General features: G+C 48.4%; 1 pseudogene; it reads left to right on the forward strand.

Annotated features, from left to right (window-relative positions):
* The first annotated feature begins 2,435 nt into the window (after window positions 1-2,435).
* On the forward strand, window positions 2,436-21,133 carry LOC118473469 (uncharacterized; annotated as a pseudogene).
* The last annotated feature ends 725 nt before the right edge of the window (window positions 21,134-21,858 follow it).

The raw sequence follows: 21,858 nt of genomic DNA on the forward strand, positions 1-21,858 counted from the left end.
GATTTTTAGACTGATGTTATATGACTTTGCTTGGTCACCAATCCATCAGTACAACATTCTCTGCACATGTCAGGCTCTCTTCCCGCTCACTCCCCTGACGCAATCCGGTGAACAGTGCTCCCTCCAACGCTCCAACCGTGCACCCTCGGTGCCACCCTCGCGGGAGAGACGAGGCCATGGCCACCCCATGTACGAGAGAGTTCTAATCTCCCCTCATTTACTTAATGAGTGTTTTAACTGCGAAATTGATCCCATTTTAGTATACTTACCTCATAACAATGCATATTACTGTACTACAGATATGGTAATATTTTTTAAAAACTCTAAAATTATTTATAAAACGCAAATAGCTCAATTAGAGGGTAACGGGGGAGCTAAATAGGAGAAATGGTTTGAGAGATGGAGAAATAAATGGAAGAATAGTTAGGGGAGGTACGAATAGAGAGATTTATGAGGGGAATGGTTGGAAATAGTCTCTTAGTTTTTTTGTTTTTTTTTCTCTCTCTCATGTGTGATCCTAGAGCAGTCCACGTACGTACTGGACAGCGTGGCCTTAGCTATCTAGGTTCAGTTAACAAGTCATCAAACTGAAGTTTATGCTTCGAGTCAGCAAGCAACCCTCAACCAGGCACGAACAGTAAACCCAAGCTTGCTCAAGGCTGGTGCCTTTTTTCCGTTTCCAGCACTCTTTTTTGTTTGTATCCATAGCTAGGGTCTAGCCGTCTACAGTAGAACAGGTGACTAGGACTGTAGAAGTATCGGTATGACAGTATCTTCTCCAGCAAGATAACTGGCTTTGCAATGCAAGCATCTTTCTTCGGACTCAAGCCAACCAACTCCATCATCCGACATCTGAGGATGCAAACGCCAAACCCCGCCGGCCGCCTCGGTCAAACGTGTTCCACTCACCCACTCGCACAGCCAACGACGCCCGTCCGTGCGGGCTCAGCTCCGCTCGCCTCTCCTACCACGTCACGATCGCGGCAGGACGGTGTTATAAAACACCTCGCGGCCTCCCCCGCTCACCACCACCGCATCCGTCCAAGCCAAAGCAGAGCAAGCGAAGGGAGAAAAGCAGTGCAGAGAGACCTACGCACGCGATGGCCGTGGGGTTCCGTCGGACGCTGACCACGCTGGCGTCGCCGAAGTCGGTGGCGCCGTCGTTCCTGCTGGGCTGCGCGCGGACCAGGAAGCTGTCGTACGCGCGGGCGCGGTCCAGCAGCAGCCTCCCCGTGCGGCTGCACCCGCTGGCGGCGGCGCTGCACGAGTCGGCGCGCGCGCTGCTGGCGTGGGCCGACGCGCCGGCGCGGACGGGGCCGGCGTGGGTGGCGGACGGCGCCGGCCGCGCCGGGCGCGTCCTGGCGGGGCTCGCGGACCTGCTCCACCACCCGCAGGCCCGCGACGCGCTCCGGCGGCGGCACGGGCACCGCTGGGCGACGGAGGAGCGGCTGCTGGACGACCTCCTCCTCCTGGCCGACCTCCACGGGAGCTTCCGCGACTCGCTCGTCGCGCTCAGGCAGGTCCTCTCCGAGACGCACGCCGCGCTGCGGAGGCGCGACGGCGCCCGCCTCGCCGCCGCGCTGCGGGCGCAGCGGCGGTCTGCGCGGGAGGCGTCCCGCCTGGCCTCCTCCGCGCGGCGCCCGGAGGCGACAACGCCGACGCCTTCGCGGCCGCCACGGGCGCCGTGGCCGCCGCCTCGGCCGCGGCCTTCTCCGGCGTGGCGGCCGCCTCCGCCGAGTCGGCGGCCAGCGCCGCGCCGACCCCGACGCCCTACTCCCCCGGCAGCCCGATGTGGCTGGTGACCGACCTGCTCCGGCGGCGGCGGGCCGTGTCGTTCGACGACTCCTCGTGCGGCGCGGAGGAGGAGGAGGAGGAGCGGAAGGCGGCCATGGGCAGGGTGCGCGGGCTCGAGGAGTGCGTCGACGCCGCCGAGGCAGGCTGCGAGGAGGTGTACCGCGCGCTCGTGAACGCCAGGGTCTCCCTGCTCAACCTGCTGACGCCCAGATTCTGACGCGCGCCGCCGCCCTTCTCCGCGAAATCCTTGGCGGGCTAAACGTTTTTTTTTTTTGCTGTGATTGTGACACATAACACATTCCATTTCGATTTTGTTTGAGGTGTGTACATACGATGTAAATACGCTGTTAAATGGAACTAGTTCCGATTAGCCGAGAACCCTTGTCCCTGTGGATTTTTTTGGAGTAGGGTCTGCCTATTCTAATAATGATCTAATCCCAAGTCCTGGTCGAGCTACCCAACCAATTATCTGGTGGTACAGTCAGTAGCTCGATCTTTTTTGTATTTTAGCCCTTAAACAGAAGTAAAATCACGTTTAGACCTAAAAAAATTTTAAACTCAGTTTTGGACCCTTAGCTCGGCGCCATAGGCCATGGCGCCGAGCTAACACAGCTCGGCGCCACAGCCTATGGCGCCGAGCTATGACGTGGCAGCAACGGCTAGTTGCGTCCAGGGCTGACCTGGCGCTGACGTGGTGCCGTAGCTCGGCGCCACAGCCTATGGCGCCGAGCTGTGACGAGGCACCAACGGCTAGTTGCGGCCCGGCCTCGTAGCTCGGCGCCACAAATCTTGGCGCCAAGCTACAAATTCCTATAAAAACGCCCGCGCGGCTGGCCGAGAGCAGCTCATTTCATCCCATTTCCAAACTTCGTCAAAATTTGCTGGATTCAAAGATTTGAGTTGGTTCACTTCGTAGACCAAGGTATGATTTCCAACTGATTCGTTTTGGATATTGGGTTGTTAGTTTAATAATTTGTATACACCTATTATATTATCATTACGATTATTAGTTTGTGTAAACTTATTATAAAGCATAATAGGTACAAGTGATAATTATAATCGCTTATTAGATGAAAGACATGTACCGAGAGGCGTTGTGGCAGAAGAGAGGTCGTCCTCGGGAGTTATATCCGAACGTATCTAGCAAGGATGCTCCTGTTCCTCCTGAACTCCCCGTGCCTAACTGTGACTGTGGCAGACTGGCTTGGGTACATCAATCACAACATCCAGACACGGCTGCTCGCTGCTACTACCTTTGTGGCACTTTGGACGTACGTAGCTTATGACTTGTCACTTAATTTTTTTTCGCATTCATTATTTTGTAGATATGTAATAGTGCATCTTTCCATTATTTTAGGGACATGAGAGGTGTTTCTTTTTCCAGTGGATCGATGGTCCTGATAAATTTGACCCTCGATATCTTCTTTTTGTTAATTGGTTGAGTGGAAAGACCAGTCATGAGCGTTTTAAGCGTTGGGTACCTCCTCCCCCGAATCCTCCACCAATGACGGATGCGGAGAAGGAGGTAGCAACAGAAAGACGGATGGACTCACCGCCTCGATGCGATTGTGGAGACCGTGCTGTCATCGACGAACACTATGACAAGCAGTTCTGTTGTCCGGACCTGATCCATAACCATGTTGCACCGGCTCCTTTTCCTACTACCACGTTTGTCCCATCGATGCGCTGGATCAGCAACGTATACCGGACCGGTGTACGTTGGCCATTGTGACTCATCAAGAAATGGCTCAAAACGAGGGCTCCAGGTACGTACTAAGCTCTCTACACTGAACTCAGAAGGTATTCTGCTCTCAAATGCAAAGTTACGATGACGTGCGGCCGCAACATAATGAGAACATGGAAAATGGTATTGTCTAGGTTTACCACATCCGCACCAAAATGCATCAAGTAACACGACATGTGTCCTCGAAGGTCGCACCTCACCGTCGGAAGTTATGCCGCCTAGTGTTGTTACCTCGTATTTACCCAGCTCCTCATCAAAGCATTGTACCTCATGTCTATGGGCACGTTCCTTTGCATTATTAAGGTGTGATATTGGTTTAGGTGCCCATCTCTGCCCTCGGGTCTGCATTGCCTTGGCCTGCGCGCCAAGCCACCAGCCTATAAAAAGTGAATGTTACTATAGCATTGACTGGCATGCTTAGAGCACCTAGAGGGGGGGGGTGAATAGGTGATCCTGTAAAACTTCAAAACTTAGGCCACAAAAACTTGTTAAGAGTTAGCACAAGTATGGCCAAGTGGCTAGAGAGGAGTCACAACACAATAACCACAAGAAATCAATCACAGAGATGACACGGTGGTTATCCCGTGGTTCGGCCAAGTACAAAAACTTGCCTACTCCACGTTGTGGCGTCCCAACGGACGAGAGTTGCACTCAACTCCTCTCAAGTGATCCAATGATCAACTTGAATACCACGGTGTTCTTGCTTTTCTTTCTTCAATCCCGTTTGCGAGGAATCTCCACAACTTGGAGCCTCTCGCCCTTACAAAAGATGTTCACAGAGAATCACGGAGTAAGGAAGGGATTAGCAACTCACACAACACAAAGATCACAGCGAATACGCACACACAAGACCCAGACTTGAGCTCAAGAGACTAGCACACTAGAACGGAGCTCAAATCACTAGAATGAAGAACAAGTGCGCAAGATTGATGTGTGAGTGATCAAGAGTGCTCAAGGAATGCTTGGTGTCCTCCTCCATGCGCCTAGGGGTCCCTTTTATAGCCCCAAGGCAGCTAGGAGCCGTTGAGAACACATCTGGAAGGCTATCCTTGCCTTCTGTCGTCGGGCGCACCGGACAGTCCGGTGCACACCGGACACTGTCCGGTGCCCGATTTGTTTCCATAAAAAGCTCATCCGACCGTTGCTTTCTGCTGCAGATCTGGGCGCCGTTGGCGCACCGGACATGTCCGGTGCACACCGGACAGTCCGGTGCCCCATTCCGACCGTTGGCTCGGCCACGTGTCGCGCGCCGATCGCGCGGCCGACCGTTGGCCCTGGCCGACCGTTGGCTCACCGGACAGTCCGGTGCACACCGGACAGTCCGGTGAATTTTAGCCGTACGCTGTCAGCCAATTCCCGAGAGCGGCCTCTTCGGCCGAGGCAGCCTGGCGCACCGGACACTGTCCGGTGCACCACCGGACAGTCCGGTGCCCCAGACCGAAACAGCCCCTTGGCTGTACACAGCCAAGTCTTCTCTTCTCTTCTTCTATCTGTTTCTAACACTTAGGCAAATATATTAGTACACAAAACCAATGTACTAAGACTTAGAAACATACCTTTGTTGTAGATTTGCACTTTGTTCAACCATAGGCATTGATTCTCATATAAGCACTTGTGTTGACACTCAATCACCAAAATACTTAGAAATGGCCCAAGGGCACATTTCCCTTTCAATCTCCCCCTTTTTGGTGATTTATGCCAACACAACATAAAGCAGATAGGACAAGTGCAAAATCACTTCAAATAAAAACTCAAATTGGTTTTGATTCAATTTTGGCATATATGGATCATCCTTTGCCACCACTTGGTTTGTTTTTGCAAATCAAACTCAAATCTCTATTTCTATGTCAAACACACATGTTGAAGCATAAAGAGAGTCATTTCAAAAGAGATTGTCAAAGATTTCAAAAACTCCCCCTATTTCACACTTCTCCCCACAAGAAGCCAATTTTTGACAATAAAAGCTTTTGACAAAACAAAAACTCTATTCTACTATTTTCAAAATCTCTCAAGTGGTAGCTGATCCATTTATCACTTTGACCTTTATTTTCTCCCCCTTTGGCATCAAGCACCAAAACGGGATCAATCTTGGCCTTTTAACCCCATTGCCTCACCAAAGTCTTCAATTAAGAGCAAATGGCAATAAGATTTCATGAGATGAACTTGGAATTAGTTACCCTCTCATCGGAGTGCAGTGGAAGTCTTGCATGGTCCAAGTTCACCTTTTCCCTTTCAATCCTCCTTCGAGACTAAATCATCAAACTCAAGCACATGGTTAGTCTCAAAGGGTCAAGTTGTAACACATCTCCCCCTAAACATGTGCAACACTTTGCAATAGACTTGTGAGGTCCAGGGAGTGTTTGTACAACTTGAGCACCATAATAAGCAACAAAATGCAAAAAGAACATGATTAATGGCATAAACACATGTATGCTACAATTCAATCCAAGTTCCGCGAATCTAAGACATTTAGCTCACTACGCAGCCTGCAAAAGGTCTTCTCATCTAGAGGCTTGGTAAAGATATCGGCTAGCTGGTTCTCGGTGCTAACATGAAACACTTTGATATCTCCCTTTTGCTGGTGGTCTCTCAAAAAGTGATGCCGGATGTCTATGTGCTTTGTGCGGCTGTGTTCGACAGGATTTTCCGCCATGCGGATAGCACTCTCATTATCACATAGGAGTGGGACTTTGCTCAGATTGTATCCAAAGTCCCGGAGGGTTTGCCTCATCCAAAGTAGTTGCGCGCAACACTGTCCTGCGGCAACATACTCGGCCTCAGCGGTGGATAGGGCGACGGATGTTTGTTTCTTAGAGTTCCATGACACCAGGAACCTTCCTAAGAATTGGCATGTCCCCGATGTACTCTTCCTATCGACCTTACATCCAGCATAGTCGGAGTCTGAGTATCCAACTAAGTCAAAGGTAGACCCCTTTGGATACCAGAGCCCGAAGCAAGGCGTAGCTACCAAATATCTAAGAATTCGCTTCACCGCCACTAAGTGACACTCCTTAGGATCGGATTGAAATCTAGCACACATGCATACGCTAAGCATAATATCCGGTCTACTAGCACATAAGTAAAGCAAGGAACCTATCATGGACCGGTATGCTTTTTGATCAACGGACTTACCTCCTTTGTTGAGGTCGGTGTGTCCGTCGGTTCCCATTGGCGTCTTTGCGGGCTTGGCGTCCTTCATCCCAAACCGCTTTAGTAGATCTTGCGTGTACTTCATTTGGGAGATGAAGGTGCCGTCCTTGAGTTGCTTCACTTGGAACCCAAGGAAGTAGTTCAACTCGCCCATCATCGACATCTCGAATTTTTGCGTCATCACCCTGCTAAACTCTTCACAAGACTTTTGGTTAGTTGAACCAAATATTATGTCGTCGACATAAATTTGGCACACAAACAAATCACCATCACATGTCTTTGTAAAAAGAGTTGGATCGGCTTTCCCAACCTTGAAAGCATTAACAATTAAGAAATCTCTAAGGCATTCATACCATGCTCTTGGGGCTTGCTTAAGTCCATAGAGCGCCTTAGAAAGCTTACACACATGGTCGGGGTACCGTTCATCCTCAAAGCCAGGGGGTTGCTCCACGTACACCTCCTCCTTGATTGGCCCGTTGAGGAAAGCGCTCTTCACATCCATTTGGTACAACCGGAAAGAATGGTGAGCGGCATATGCTAGCAAGATACGAATGGACTCTAGCCTAGCCACAGGAGCGAAAGTCTCCTCAAAGTCCAAACCTGCGACTTGGGCATAACCTTTTGCCACAAGTCGAGCCTTGTTCCTCGTCACCACCCCGTGCTCGTCCTGTTTGTTGCGGAACACCCACTTGGTTCCCACAACATTTTGCTTCGGACGAGGCACCAGTGTCCAAACTTCATTGCGCTTGAAGTTGTTGAGCTCCTCCTGCATGGCCAATACCCAATCCGGATCTAGCAAGGCCTCCTCTACCCTGAAAGGTTCAATAGAAGAGACAAAAGAGTAATGCTCACAAAAATTAACTAATCGAGACCGAGTAGTTACTCCCTTGCTAATATCACCCAGAATTTGGTCGACGGGATGATCCCTTTGAATCATCGCTCGAACTTGGGTTGGAGGTGCCGGTAGCGCCTTTTCCTCCATTACGTGATCATCTTGTGCTCCCCCTTGATCACACGCCTCCTTTTGATGAACCTGTTCATCGTCTTGAGTCGGGGGATTCACCATAATTGAGGAAGAGGGTTGATCTTGCTCATCTTGTTCCTGTGGCCGCACTTCTCCAATCGCCATGGTGCGTATGGCGGCCGTTGGAATGTCTTCTTCATCTACATCATCACAATCAACAACTTGCTCTCTTGGAGAGCCATTAGTTTCATCAAATACAACGTCGCTAGAGACTTCAACCAAACCCGATGATTTGTTGAAGACTCTATACGCCTTTGTATTTGAGTCATAACCTAACAAAAACCCTTCTACAGCTTTGGGAGCAAACTTAGAATTCCTACCCTTCTTCACTAGAATGTAGCATTTACTCCCAAATACACGAAAGTACGATACATTGGGTTTGTTACCGGTTAGTAGCTCATACAACGTCTTCTTGAGGAGGCGATGAAGGTAGACCCTGTTGATGGCGTGGCAAGCCGTGTTGACGGCTTCCGTCCAAAAGTACTCGGGGGTCTTGAACTCTCCTAGCATCGTCCTCGCCATATCGATGAGCGTCCTGTTCTTCCTCTCTACCACACCATTTTGCTGTGGTGTGTAGGGAGCGGAGAACTCGTGCTTGATTCCTTCCTCTTCAAGGTACTCCTCCACTTGAAGGTTCTTGAACTCGGATCCGTTGTCGCTCCTTATCTTCTTCACTTTGAGCTCAAACTCATTTTGAGCTCTCCTGAGGAAGCGTTTGAGGGTCCCTTGGGTTTCGGACTTTTCCTGCAAAAAGAACACCCAAGTGAAGCGGGAAAAGTCATCTACAATAACTAGACCATGCTTACTCCCTCCTATGCTCAGATAGGCGACGGGTCCGAAGAGGTCCATATGCAGCATCTCCAAGGGTCTTGATGTCGTCATCACATTTTTGGTGTGATGAGAGCCTCCTACTTGTTTCCCTGCTTGACAAGCTGCACAAGGTCTATCTTTTTCGAATTGAACATTAGTTAGACCTATTACATGTTCTCCCTTTAGAAGCTTGTGAAGGTTCTTCATCCCCACATGTGCTAAGCGGCGATGCCACAGCCAGCCCATGCTAGTCTTAGCAATTAAGCATGCATCTAGACCGGCCTCCTCTTTTGCAAAATCAACTAAGTAAAGTTTGCCGTCTAATACACCCTTAAAAGCTAGTGAACCATCACTTCTTCTAAAGACAGACACATCTACATTTGTAAATAGACAGTTATACCCCATGTTGCATAATTGACTGACAGATAGCAAATTATAACCAAGAGACTCTACTAAAAACACATTAGATATAGAGTGCTCATTAGAAATTGCAATTTTACCTAACCCTTTTACCTTGCCTTGATTCCCATCACCGAATATAATTGAATCTTGGGAATCCTTATTCTTGACGTAGGAGGTGAACATCTTCTTCTCCCCCGTCATATGGTTTGTGCATCCGCTGTCTATAATCCAGCTTGAACCCCCGGATGCATAAACCTGCAAGGCAAATTTAGGCTTGGGTTTTAGGTACCCAACTCATGTTGGGTCCTGCAAGGTTAGCACAAATATTCTTAGGGACCCAAATGCAAGTTTTATCTCCCTTGCATCTTGCCCCTAACTTCCTAGCAATTACCTTTTTACCCTTTCTACAAATAGCAAAGGGAGCATTGCAAGCATAATAAATGGTAGAAGGTTCATTTGCTACTTTCCTAGGAGCATGAATAACATTCTTTTTAGGAACAACATTTTTCCTAGTAACATTTCTATCATACACATATGAAGAACTAGGAGCAAACATGGTATGAGAATCATAAACATATGAATCATTACAAGCATTTCTAGCATGTCTCCTATCATGGTACATAAAGGCATGGTTCCTTTTTGCACTACTAGCCATAGGGGCCTTCCCTTTCTCCTTGGCGGGAATGGGAGCCTTATGGCTTGTTAAGTTCTTGGCTTCCCTTTTGAAGCCAAGCCCATCCTTAATTGAGGGGTGTCTACCAACCGTGTAGGCATCCCTTGCAAATTTTATTCTATCAACTTCACTCTTGCTAGTCTTAAGTTGAGCATTAAGACTAGCCACTTCATCATTTAGTTTTGAAATTGAAACTAAGTGTTCACTACAAGCATTAACATCAAAATCCTTACACTTAGTGCAAATTGTAATATTTTCAATACAAGAGTTACTTGCTACTTCTAGTTTAGCAGTTAAAGCATTAATTTCACCTTTTAAAGAAGAAATGGTTTCATTACAAGTAGAAAGTTCACAAGAAAGTATTCCATTTCTTTTAACTTCTAGAGCAAGAGAATTTTGAGCACTAACAAATTTATCATGCTCTTCATATAAAAGGTCTTCTTGTTTCTCTAAGATTCTATCCTTTTCATTTAAGGCATCAATCAACTCATTAATCTTAGCTATCTTAGTTCTATCCAATCCCATGAATAAACTAGAGTAATCAATTTCATCCTCACTAGATTCATTATCACTAGAAGAATCATAAGTGTTATCATTACGAGTGATTACCTTCTTTTCCCTTGCCATGAGACAAGTGTGATGCTCGTTGGGGAAGAGAGCCGATTTGTTGAAGGCAGTGGCGGCGAGTCCCTCATTGTCGGAGTCGGAGGAGGAGCAATCCGAATCCCACTCCTTGCCGAGATGCGCCTCGCCCTTGGCCTTCTTGTAATTCTTTTTCTTTTCCCATTTTTCACTCTTCTTTTCCTGGTCACTATCATTATCGGGACAATTAGCGATAAAGTGACCAATCTTACCACACTTGAAGCATGAGCGCTTCCCCTTCGTCTTGGTCTTGTTGGGATGCTCCTTGCGACCCCTTAGTGCCGTCTTGAAGCGCTTAATGATGAGAGCCATTTCTTCATCATTAAGCCCGGCCGCCTCAATTTGCGCCACCTTGCTAGGTAGCGACTCCTTGCTCCTTGTTGCCTTTAGAGCAATGGGTTGAGACTCGTGGAGTGGACCGTTCAACGCGTCGTCGACGTATCTTGCCTCCTTGATCATCATCCGCCCGCTCACGAATTTTCCAAGTACTTCTTCGGGCGTCATCATCGTGTACCTGGGATTCTCACGAATATTGTTCACGAGATGAGGATCAAGAACGGTAAATGACCTGAGCATTAGGCGGACGACGTCGTGATCCGTCCAACGCGTGCTTCCGTAGCTCCTTATCTTGTTGATAAGGGTCTTGAGCCGGTTGTAAGTTTGAGTTGGCTCTTCTCCCCTTATCATGGCGAATCGTCCAAGCTCGCCCTCCACCAACTCCATCTTGGTGAGCATGGTGATGTCGTTCCCCTCGTGAGAGATCTTGAGGGTGTCCCATATCTGCTTGGCATTGTCCAAGCCGCTCACCTTATTGTACTCTTCCCTGCACAAAGATGCTAAGAGAACAGTAGTAGCTTGTGCATTTTTATGAATTTGTTCATTGATAAACATAGGGCTATCCGAGCTATCAAATTTCATTCCATTCTCTACAATCTCCCATATGCTTGGATGGAGAGAGAATAAATGACTACGCATTTTGTGACTCCAAAATCCGTAGTCCTCCCCATCAAAGTGTGGAGGTTTACCAAGAGGAATGGAAAGCAAATGCGAATTCGAACTATGTGGAATACGAGAATAATCAAAAGAAAAGTTCGAATTGACCGTCTTCCTGTAGTCGTTGTCGTCGTCCTTTTGGGAAGAAGAGGACTCATCGCTGTCGTAGTAGACGATCTCCTTGATGCGTCTTGTCTTCTTCTTCTTCCCATCTTTTCCCTTGTGGCCCGAGCCCGAGTTGTTGGACTTGTCATCCCTTGGCTCGTTGACGAAAGACTCCTTCTCCTTATCGTTGATCACGATTCCCTTCCCCTTAGGATCCATCTCTTCGGGCGGTTAGTCCCTTTCTTGAAGAGAACGGCTCTGATACCAATTTAGAGCACCTAGAGGGGGGGGTGAATAGGTGATCCTGTAAAACTTCAAAACTTAGGCCACAAAAACTTGTTAAGAGTTAGCACAAGTATGGCCAAGTGGCTAGAGAGGAGTCACAACACAATAACCACAAGAAATCAATCACAGAGATGACACGGTGGTTATCCCGTGGTTCGGCCAAGTACAAAAACTTGCCTACTCCACGTTGTGGCGTCCCAACGGACGAGAGTTGCACTCAACTCCTCTCAAGTGATCCAATGATCAACTTGAATACCACGGTGTTCTTGCTTTTCTTTCTTCAATCCCGTTTGCGAGGAATCTCCACAACTTGGAGCCTCTCGCCCTTACAAAAGATGTTCACAGAGAATCACGGAGTAAGGAAGGGATTAGCAACTCACACAACACAAAGATCACAGCGAATACGCACACACAAGACCCAGACTTGAGCTCAAGAGACTAGCACACTAGAACGGAGCTCAAATCACTAGAATGAAGAACAAGTGCGCAAGATTGATGTGTGAGTGATCAAGAGTGCTCAAGGAATGCTTGGTGTCCTCCTCCATGCGCCTAGGGGTCCCTTTTATAGCCCCAAGGCAGCTAGGAGCCGTTGAGAACACATCTGGAAGGCTATCCTTGCCTTCTGTCGTCGGGCGCACCGGACAGTCCGGTGCACACCGGACACTGTCCGGTGCCCGATTTGTTTCCATAAAAAGCTCATCCGACCGTTGCTTTCTGCTGCAGATCTGGGCGCCGTTGGCGCACCGGACATGTCCGGTGCACACCGGACAGTCCGGTGCCCCATTCCGACCGTTGGCTCGGCCACGTGTCGCGCGCCGATCGCGCGGCCGACCGTTGGCCCTGGCCGACCGTTGGCTCACCGGACAGTCCGGTGCACACCGGACAGTCCGGTGAATTTTAGTCGTACGCTGTCAGCCAATTCCCGAGAGCGGCCTCTTCGGCCGAGGCAGCCTGGCGCACCGGACACTGTCCGGTGCACCACCGGACAGTCCGGTGCCCCAGACCGAAACAGCCCCTTGGCTGTACACAGCCAAGTCTTCTCTTCTCTTCTTCTATCTGTTTCTAACACTTAGGCAAATATATTAGTACACAAAACCAATGTACTAAGACTTAGAAACATACCTTTGTTGTAGATTTGCACTTTGTTCAACCATAGGCATTGATTCTCATATAAGCACTTGTGTTGACACTCAATCACCAAAATACTTAGAAATGGCCCAAGGGCACATTTCCCTTTCACATGCCCCGTATACCCTTGAGCACACTGTTAAATGACTCGGCCATGTTGCTAGTCTGAAACTCGAACCGCCAGCCACCTTCGTCGTAGGCCCTTGTCCATTTCAGCGGTTCCCTCAGCAATCCAGCAATCCAGTTCTTACCTTCAGCATTTGTTGCATCTTTTAGTTCCTTCAACTTATCCTCGAAAAACAAAACCTCCAACTGTCGACATACCTCCTCAAAAAGGGGGAAGTTAGCCTTGCTATGATCCTTTCGAAGAAGATTTTCTGCTAGATGTCGAGTGCACCATCTGTGGTGCATGGGTGCGTAGCCAGGAATCTGCTCTTGCACTGCATTAAGAATACCTTGGTGTCTGTCAGATATGACACCAACCTCGCGTCCAGGGCCTACGACATGGATGCGTACAAGCCGCAAGAACCAAGACCAACTATCTCTATTCTCCCTCTCCACCAAAGCAAATGCCAAAGGAACCAGTGCGTTGTTTGCGTCGCATGATATGGCAACCAACAATGTGCCCTTATACTTCCCAAGCAGAAAAGTACCATCAATAGAGAGCACGGGACGACAATGCCTGAAGGCCTCTACGCACTGCGAGAAACACCAGAAAGCACGAAAAAATATCTCTTTGCCGTTCCTCCATTCATTAGGTTTGGGGATGTACTCGTAATGCATGCCTGGGTTTTTTGCTTTCATTGCATTGAACAATGCTGGTAACTTCTCATAACCCTCCTCCCAATCCCCGTATATGTGATACCCGGTTTGCAAAGAAGAGAAGTTGGGGGTTGTTTTTTTTGTTTTTTTTCCTCATCCAGTTGTTGTTTTGGGGATTTGGAATTTTGTGAATAACATTCGCAACTAGGGCAGTAGATTTTTTTTTGGTTTGACATTTGCGTTGCGGTCGGGAGCTGTCGCGTGGGTTAGTTGGGCCGCAATTGGTGTTTCGGCCCATTAGGCCTCCCAAACCCTAGCCGCCACCCTCCTATCTACTCCCCCTCAAGGCTGCCGCCCCCCCCCCCCCACTCCTCATTTCCCCTTGGCCGCCGCCCCCCCCCCCCCTGTCCACCTCCTCCTCCCTCCATTGTTGCAGCCACCAAAACCCTAGCCCCCCCCCCCAATCCCCTCCTCCCTAGGTGCTACTCCGTGCCGCTCGGATCATCGTCTTTTGGTGCGAATCTCCAATCATTTTGGTGGAAGGAAGAAGGGAGGAAGGAAAAGGGGAGAACCCAAGGTGATTTTTCTTTTGTGTTCATCCCTTGTTCATTTGCGCTGCGATTCAATGGTTTAGATGTTGCGTTTGCGATTAGATAGAGGGGGGGGCTGTCCAGAATTTTGCGTGGTGGATGAACAGCGGTAGTTCCAGCAGTTTTTAGTTTTTTTTCGTGAAGATTTAATGGGGATCAATTTGGGAATCTTGTAGAACTTTGTTTTATCTTTCCAACGAGTATTTATGCGCTCAATTTGGAGTTATAAATTAAAAGTTATCATCATTTGAATCCGGGTATGTGGCTGTCCAGAAAACAGATTTTTCAGAGTGATGAACAGCAGCAGTGTTAGCAGTTTCTGGGAATTTTTCGGGAGCAATTAGTGTTAATCAGTATTAGAATCTTGTAGAACTTTGTTTTATCTTTCCAACGAGTATTTATGCGCTCAATTTGGAGTTATAAATTAAAAGTTATCATCGTTTGAATCCGGGTATGTGGCTGTCCAGAAAACAGATTTTTCAGAGTGATGAACAGCAGCAGTGTTAGCAGTTTCTGGGGATGTTTCGGGAGTAATTAGTGTGAATCAGTATGAGAATCATGTAGGGCTTTTTCTTATCTTTCCAACAAGTACTTATGCGCTCAAATCGGAATTATATTTTAAAAGTTATCGCTGTTTGAATCCGCGTATGTCGCTGCTCAAATCAGAAAAAAACAGATTGCAGGGTTTATTTTGAGGACCGTTTAGAGGTAAGTAGATGTTAGAATTCAATCATGAGTTGTATATAAAACTTGTGGGGAATTTTATGTAGTTGTCTCTGAAGTTTTTGTTTATTATCACTGCTGTCCTAAATTTTAAGTTATGGACTTGTTAAGCAGCGCCGCTGCAGTTTGGTTAGTGAGGGGAGAATTGTTACCGTGGCGGGGTTTGAGATTGCGCGTAGGTGCGGTGTTGTCTTTGAGTTTTTTTTTCATGAGAATTTGGTGCACTAAGTTGGGTGTCAAAAACAGGTGGTGGACTTCCGGATCGTTCTTAGGGATTTTGCCCTAACTTCGGTAAAGGCAAGTAAAACAGTGATGGTTATTTCGTCTTTTGATTGAAGAGGCTCATACTTGATTATGTTTGTGCTATTTGTGTTCGTATCCATTTTCCTAATTGGGTACCATCGTTTGAAATTATTTATGCTTTATTGATTATACATGTGGAGGGTGTGGTTTGATCATGTTACCCATGTGGTTATTGATGTGAAATGGGTGGAAGTATATGTCTAGCACATTTTATTTGGGAAGAACTCATGTTGTTGACATGCATAATGCATTCATCATCCATTGCATTGAAGTTTTCGTCGCGATCTTATGGTCCGACCGTACCGGTACAAATGAGCATCATATGTTTCCCGAGAAGGGATATGATGCAGCTTCATATCCTTAGAGGTATGAAGGCAGAAGTCATGTTGCATCTGTAGCCATGTGCATTCATGGGTGAAGTGTGGAACCTATTTTGGTGATGTGGATAAGGTGGATCTTTACTTTGTAATTCATCTTGGCATTGAGTAATTGATTACTTGCTTACTTGCTGCAAATTAATATTTAAGGAAGAAGTGGGGAACCATGTGGTTGCTTATGCACGGTTGGCTTGCATTGTCCAACTGTTGTTTGTTTTTTTTACTTGCTGAGATGTGTCATCTCACTCTTGCATTGTCTGATGCAGGCACCTGATCTTTGCTTTGGGAAAGAAGGGATGTAGCAGCACGGCCACCACACTTTTAAATAAAGGAATAACTGTTTATTAATGATGTTAAACAGGAAGGGTCAAGTCTAGGGAATTATTACATTCTAATCTTTCATGGTAGTTGAACTGTTTAGTTTGGTGGGCTGAGATGTCTATCTTTTGTCTGGTCATGAATGTTTTTTTCTACCGTTGCATTTTGATTATACTATGGCAATTATCTTTCTTTTATATCCTGTATAAACTATATGCTTCCCTTGTTATGCTACTTTCAAGGGAGGTGCTGCCGGATTTTGCAGTACTTTCTTTCTCTATGTGTTGCATGAGTCTTGTAGAAAGGTTTTTTTTGGTATCATCCATTGTGTGGGATCAGTGGGGTGTTACAGTTGGTATCAAAGCATAGGCTGTAGGTCCTAGCAAGTGGAGTAGTAATAAATTGACACACTGCACATGTAGGATGGGTTTTCGGTCTTGCTATTGATATGATTATGTTATTCTCTGTGCTAGTTTTGACATTATCTAGAGAGATGCTATGCTTATCTCATATACTTATTATTCTCATCCCTGTGGATACAGCTATGCCGCCTCGTAGAGCTCGGGGTAGTCCGCAAGCTCCTAGTGGGGACTCGATGAGTCCGGCGGGAATGTTAGCCGCGATGCAGGCCATGCAGCAGGAGTTGGCCCTTCTGAGGCAAGCCATTCCTGTCGCCCCTGCAGGTGCTGCTCAGGGAGCTGGAGGTGGAGAAGTGCCCGGGGGCGCTGTCCCTGCGGGTGCTGTTCCTGGTGGCGGGGCCGGGGTGCCTCTTCCTGTCAGTGGTCTTTCTCTGATGCAGTGGATGGGCATGAAGTTGGATTCTTTTGATGGCAGTGGTACTCCGGTCGAGGCGGCAGATTGGCTGACTTATGTGGAAGATAAGATGAATGTCTTCGAGATTGCTTATGAAGATCGGGTTCGCTTTGGCACTCAGCTGCTGAAGGGTGAGGCGCAGATTTGGTGGAGAGGCGTGCAGGCAGCGCACTCCTCCTCACCAGTAGTCCTATCATGGGATGTTTTCATCAGGCAGTTCGAAAGGAGATTCTACCCGGTCACCTTTCTGGAGAAAATGAAGATTGACTTGCAGTCCTTCAAGCAGGAGAAGAAGTCTGTCACAGAGTATGAGGTGGGCTTCAACAAAATGGTCCGCTTTGTCCCTCATGTGGCTTATAATGAGATGGAGAAGGCGAGCCAATTCCGTCAGGGTCTGAAGCCTTCTATCAGGCATGCTCTGGGGGCCTTTCCGTTGGTGGACTTCCGTACCACAGTGGAGCAGGCGCTGGGTGTGGAGATGCAACACCAGTACACCATGGAGTCGCAGAAGTCTTCGGGTGTTGATCAACCTCGCAGCCAGGACACGAGGAGGGGCAACACTGGAGGTCCAGCTCACAAGAGGGGCAAGTCTCAGCATCAGCGCCACCATCCTTACCGTGGCAAATCTTCTGACTCAGGTACTTCAGGAGGAAGTACTCAGAGGTTTCGGGCCGTTCCTAAGCCCGGGTTGGGGCTGGTGTGTTTCCGGTGTGGAGATGCGCATCGCCGTGCAGAGTGTCAGTGGAGTGGCAGGTGTTCTATCTGCAGTCAGGACCACAAGGATGTGGTGTGTAGGAGGAATCCCAATGGGAAGCTCAGATGGGAGCCGATAGCTTCCTCCTCTTCTCAGGGCACTATCAATATGATGTCAAGTGCTGAGCAGCAGTTTTCAGTTCCTCTTCCTCCACAGCAGCTTTATGTGCCCGGGACTTCTCAGTTCGTGCCGATGCAAGGTTTTCCGCAGTATCAGGTTGTGCCTACTCCTGCGCCGTCTACCCATGTGCTGTCTCAGTTTGGAGCTCCGCGCCAGCCTCCTCCGGTGGCTCAGTGGGGTTCTTCTGTTAATGTCACTCCGGGAGCTTCCTCTTCTGCGGGTATTTCTGGAGCTTATGTGCTACCCGCTACGGATGGCAGGGAGCAAGGAGACGTGGTGACAGGTACGATTTCAGTTGATTCATTTGCAGCCCATGCTCTTTTTGACTCTGGCGCTAGCTATTCGTTTGTTTCGGAGGATTTTGTGTCGCGGGCTGGTCTTTCGGTGCAGAGGTTGGGTCACCCAATTTTGGTCAGTTCTGCTAATGGCTCCATTAGTAGCTGTTCAGTTTGTCAGGGGTGTTCCGTCATTCTTGCTGATGAGGTTTTTTCGGCTAATCTGGTGGTGATTTCCTTGGGGGCATTCGATGTTATCTTGGGTATGGATTGGTTATCCCAGTATCGCGCGGTTATATCCTGCTTCTGGAAGACAGTGTTATTGCAGGCGCCGTCGGGTAAGGAGGTGGTATTCTTGGGAAGTTCTCCGAAGTTCACATTATCCTTGTTGGCGCAATTGCTTCCTGATCGCTGGTCAAGGAAGTCGGGGATCTTTTTCTCTATGATGGTGGAGGGCGAGGCTGCCTTGCGGGTGCAGGACATCCGGGTGGTGTGTGACTTTGCTGACGTGTTTCCAGCAGAGCTTCCAGGCATTCCTCCGGAGCGCGATGCAGCTTTTGAGATTAAGCTGATCCCGGGTACGCAGCCTATTCATAAGGCCCCGTATCGAATGGCTCCAAAGGAGCAGATTGAATTAAAGCGGCAATTGGATGATCTGCTGGCTAAGGGCTTCATTAGGCCTAGCAGGTCTCCATGGGCTTCCCCAGTATTGTTTGTTGAGAAGAAGGATAAAAGCAAGCGGCTGTGTGTGGATTATCGCGCTTTGAATCAAGTGACAATCAAGAATAAATATCCGCTTCCCCGAATTGAGGTCCTCTTTGAGCAGTTGAGGGGTGCCCAGGTGTTCTCCAAAATTGATTTGAACTCTGGTTATCATCAATTGAGGATTCGTGAGGAGGATATTGAGAAGACTGCCTTCTGCACCAGGTATGGGCATTATGAGTTCATAGTCATGTCCTTTGGCTTAACTAATGCCCCTGCTGCGTTTATGGAAGCAATGAATAGGATGCTGCATGAATTCTTGGACGATTTTGTGGTCGTATTCCTAGATGATATTTTGATTTATTCAAAGACCGAGGCCGAGCATGATCAGCATCTCCGTCTCGTTCTGGGTGCCCTAAGGAAGAATCAATTCTATGGCAAGTTGAAGAAGTGTGCCTTTTGGCTATCTGAGGTGGCTTTCCTGGGGCACGTGATTAATCAGCAGGGTATTGCGGTTGACCCCAAGAATGTTGCGGCTGTAGTGGAGTGGAAGAGACCTTCTAGTGTCTCTGAAATCCGAAGTTTCTTGGGGCTTGCTGGGTATTATCGGCGTTTCGTACCAAATTTTTCCAGCATTGCTAAGCCTTTGACTAGGCTCTTGGGGAAGGGTGTTCCCTTCGTCTGGTCCGGCGATTGTGAGATCAGTTATCAGTCATTGAAGAGCAAGTTGGTGGACGCCCCTATCCTAGCTTTGCCTGAGAGCGGTAAGCGTTTCACAGTTTATACGGATGCTTCGCGTATTGGTCTTGGCTGTGTGCTGATGCAGGAAGGCAGGGTGATTGCTTATGGCTCAAGGCAGTTGAGGAAGCATGAGGGGAATTATCCAACTCATGATTTGGAATTGGCTGCGGTGGTTTTTGCTCTAAAGTCGTGGAGGCATTACCTTTATGGCGAGGCTTGTGACATTTTCACTGATCACAAAAGTCTCAAGTATATTTTTACTCAGAAGGAGCTGAATTTGAGGCAGTGTCGGTGGCTAGAATTGATTAAAGATTATGATTTGTCCATTCATTATCACCCGGGGAAGGCTAATGTGGTGGCGGATGCCCTTAGCAGGTCCGGGGTTCCAAAGGTGGCCTTGCCGTTGATCGCTGATCTGGACCGTTTGGGGATCGCTTTGTGTTATGTCGGCACCGCTAGCGAGGAGACTCAGATGCTTATTCAATCCTCACTTATGGAGAGAGTGCGTGCGGCTCAGCAGCAGGATCGTCTTTTGCAGGAAGCCCGAAGGAGGGTTGGTGATGGTAAACCGCGGGAGTTCACCATTGATGAGAATGATTTGGTTCGTTTCAGGGGCCGTCTTTGTGTGCCTCAGAAATCAGAGGTGAAGCTGGATATCCTGCGAGAAGCTCATAAAACGCCTTACACCGTCCATCCTGGCGAAACCAAAATGTACCGAGATTTGAAGCAAAACTTCTGGTGGAAGCGGATGAAGGTTGACATTTCTAAGTTTGTGGCCGCCTGTGAAGTATGTCAGCGCGTGAAGGCCGAACATAAGCGGCCTGCAGGTTTGCTGAAGCCATTGGAAATTCCAGAGTGGAAATGGGAGCATATCACCATGGATTTTGTGGTGGGTCTACCTCGTTCCCCTCGTGGCAGGGATGCTATTTGGGTGGTAGTGGATCGCTTGACTAAGTCTGCGCATTTTATTCCCATGAAGACCACGAATTCAGCTTCAGATTTGGTTCCCTTGTATATGAAGGAAGTAGTCAGGCTTCACGGGATACCTAAGTCTATTGTTTCTGATCGAGACTCCAAATTTGTATCCAAATTCTGGGAGAGTCTCCACAGTGCATTGGGCACCAAGCTTTCGCTTAGTGTCGCTTTTCATCCTCAGACGGATGGTCAGTCAGAGCGAACAATCCAAACCTTGGAGGATATGTTGCGTGCTTGTGTTCTGTCATGGAAGGGTAGCTGGGAGGATCATCTTGCTCTGGCAGAGTTTGCGTATAACAACAGCTACCAAGCTAGCATCAAGATGGCACCATTTGAGGCTTTGTATGGCAGGCGGTGTATCTCTCCTCTGTGCTGGGAGACTTTGGGAGAGAGATCCCTGGTTGGTCCTGATTGGATTCAGCAAACTTCTGAAAAGGTTCGGGAAATTCGTCAGAATATTTTGGCAGCTCAGAGTCGTCAGAAGAGTTATGCTGATGTGAGGAGGCGGGATCTGGAATTTGCTGTGGGTGACCAAGTCCTTCTCAGGGTATCACCCACTAAGGGAGTTGTTCGGTTCGGTGTCTCTGGGAAGCTCAGCCCAAGATACATTGGACCGTTCACTATCTTGGCCCGAGTGGGCAGCCTGGCTTATCGCTTGCTGCTGCCGGATTCCATGGCAGGGGTACACCCGGTTTTCATGTCTCTATGTTGAGGAAGTTCTTGCGGGATCCGGACCATCAGATTGAGATGGAACCAATTGCGGTGCAGCAGGATCTGACTCTGGAGTGTCGTCCGGTGCGTATTTTGGAATTCTCGGAGCGTGTGTTGAGGAAGAGATCAATTAAGTATGTCAAGGTCTTATGGTCTAATCAGTCAGAGCGCGAGGCTACGTGGGAACTTGAGGAGTTGATGCGGCAGAAGTACCCGGAACTTTTCGTTGTGGGTAAGTGTTGTTGATTTGCTAAGCTTTTCTTGTGTCATTCCGATAGAAGCGTCAGAATTCGAGGACGAATTCTTTTTAAGAGGGGTAGAATGTGATACCCGGTTTGCAAAGAAGAGAAGTTGGGGGTTGTTTTTTTTGTTTTTTTTCCTCATCCAGTTGTTGTTTTGGGGATTTGGAATTTTGTGAATAACATTCGCAACTAGGGCAGTAGATTTTTTTTTTGGTTTGACATTTGCGTTGCGGTCGGGAGCTGTCGCGTGGGTTAGTTGGGCCGCAATTGGTGTTTCGGCCCATTAGGCCTCCCAAACCCTAGCCGCCACCCTCCTATCTACTCCCCCTCAAGGATGCCGCCCCCCCACTCCTCATTTCCCCTTGGCCGCCGCCCCCCCTGTCCACCTCCTCCTCCCTCCATTGTTGCAGCCACCAAAACCCTAGCCGCCCCCCCCAATCCCCTCCTCCCTAGGTGCTACTCCGTGCCGCTCGGATCATCGTCTTTTGGTGCGAATCTCCAATCATTTTGGTGGAAGGAAGAAGGGAGGAAGGAAAAGGGGAGAACCTAAGGTGATTTTTCTTTTGTGTTCATCCCTTGTTCATTTGCGCTGCGATTCAATGGTTTAGATGTTGCGTTTGCGATTAGATAGAGGGGGGGGGGGGGCTGTCCAGAATTTTGCGTGGTGGATGAACAGCGGTAGTTCCAGCAGTTTTTAGTTTT

Source organism: Zea mays, chromosome 9 (assembly GCF_902167145.1).
Source record: "Zea mays cultivar B73 chromosome 9, Zm-B73-REFERENCE-NAM-5.0, whole genome shotgun sequence".
NCBI lineage: Eukaryota > Viridiplantae > Streptophyta > Magnoliopsida > Poales > Poaceae > Zea > Zea mays.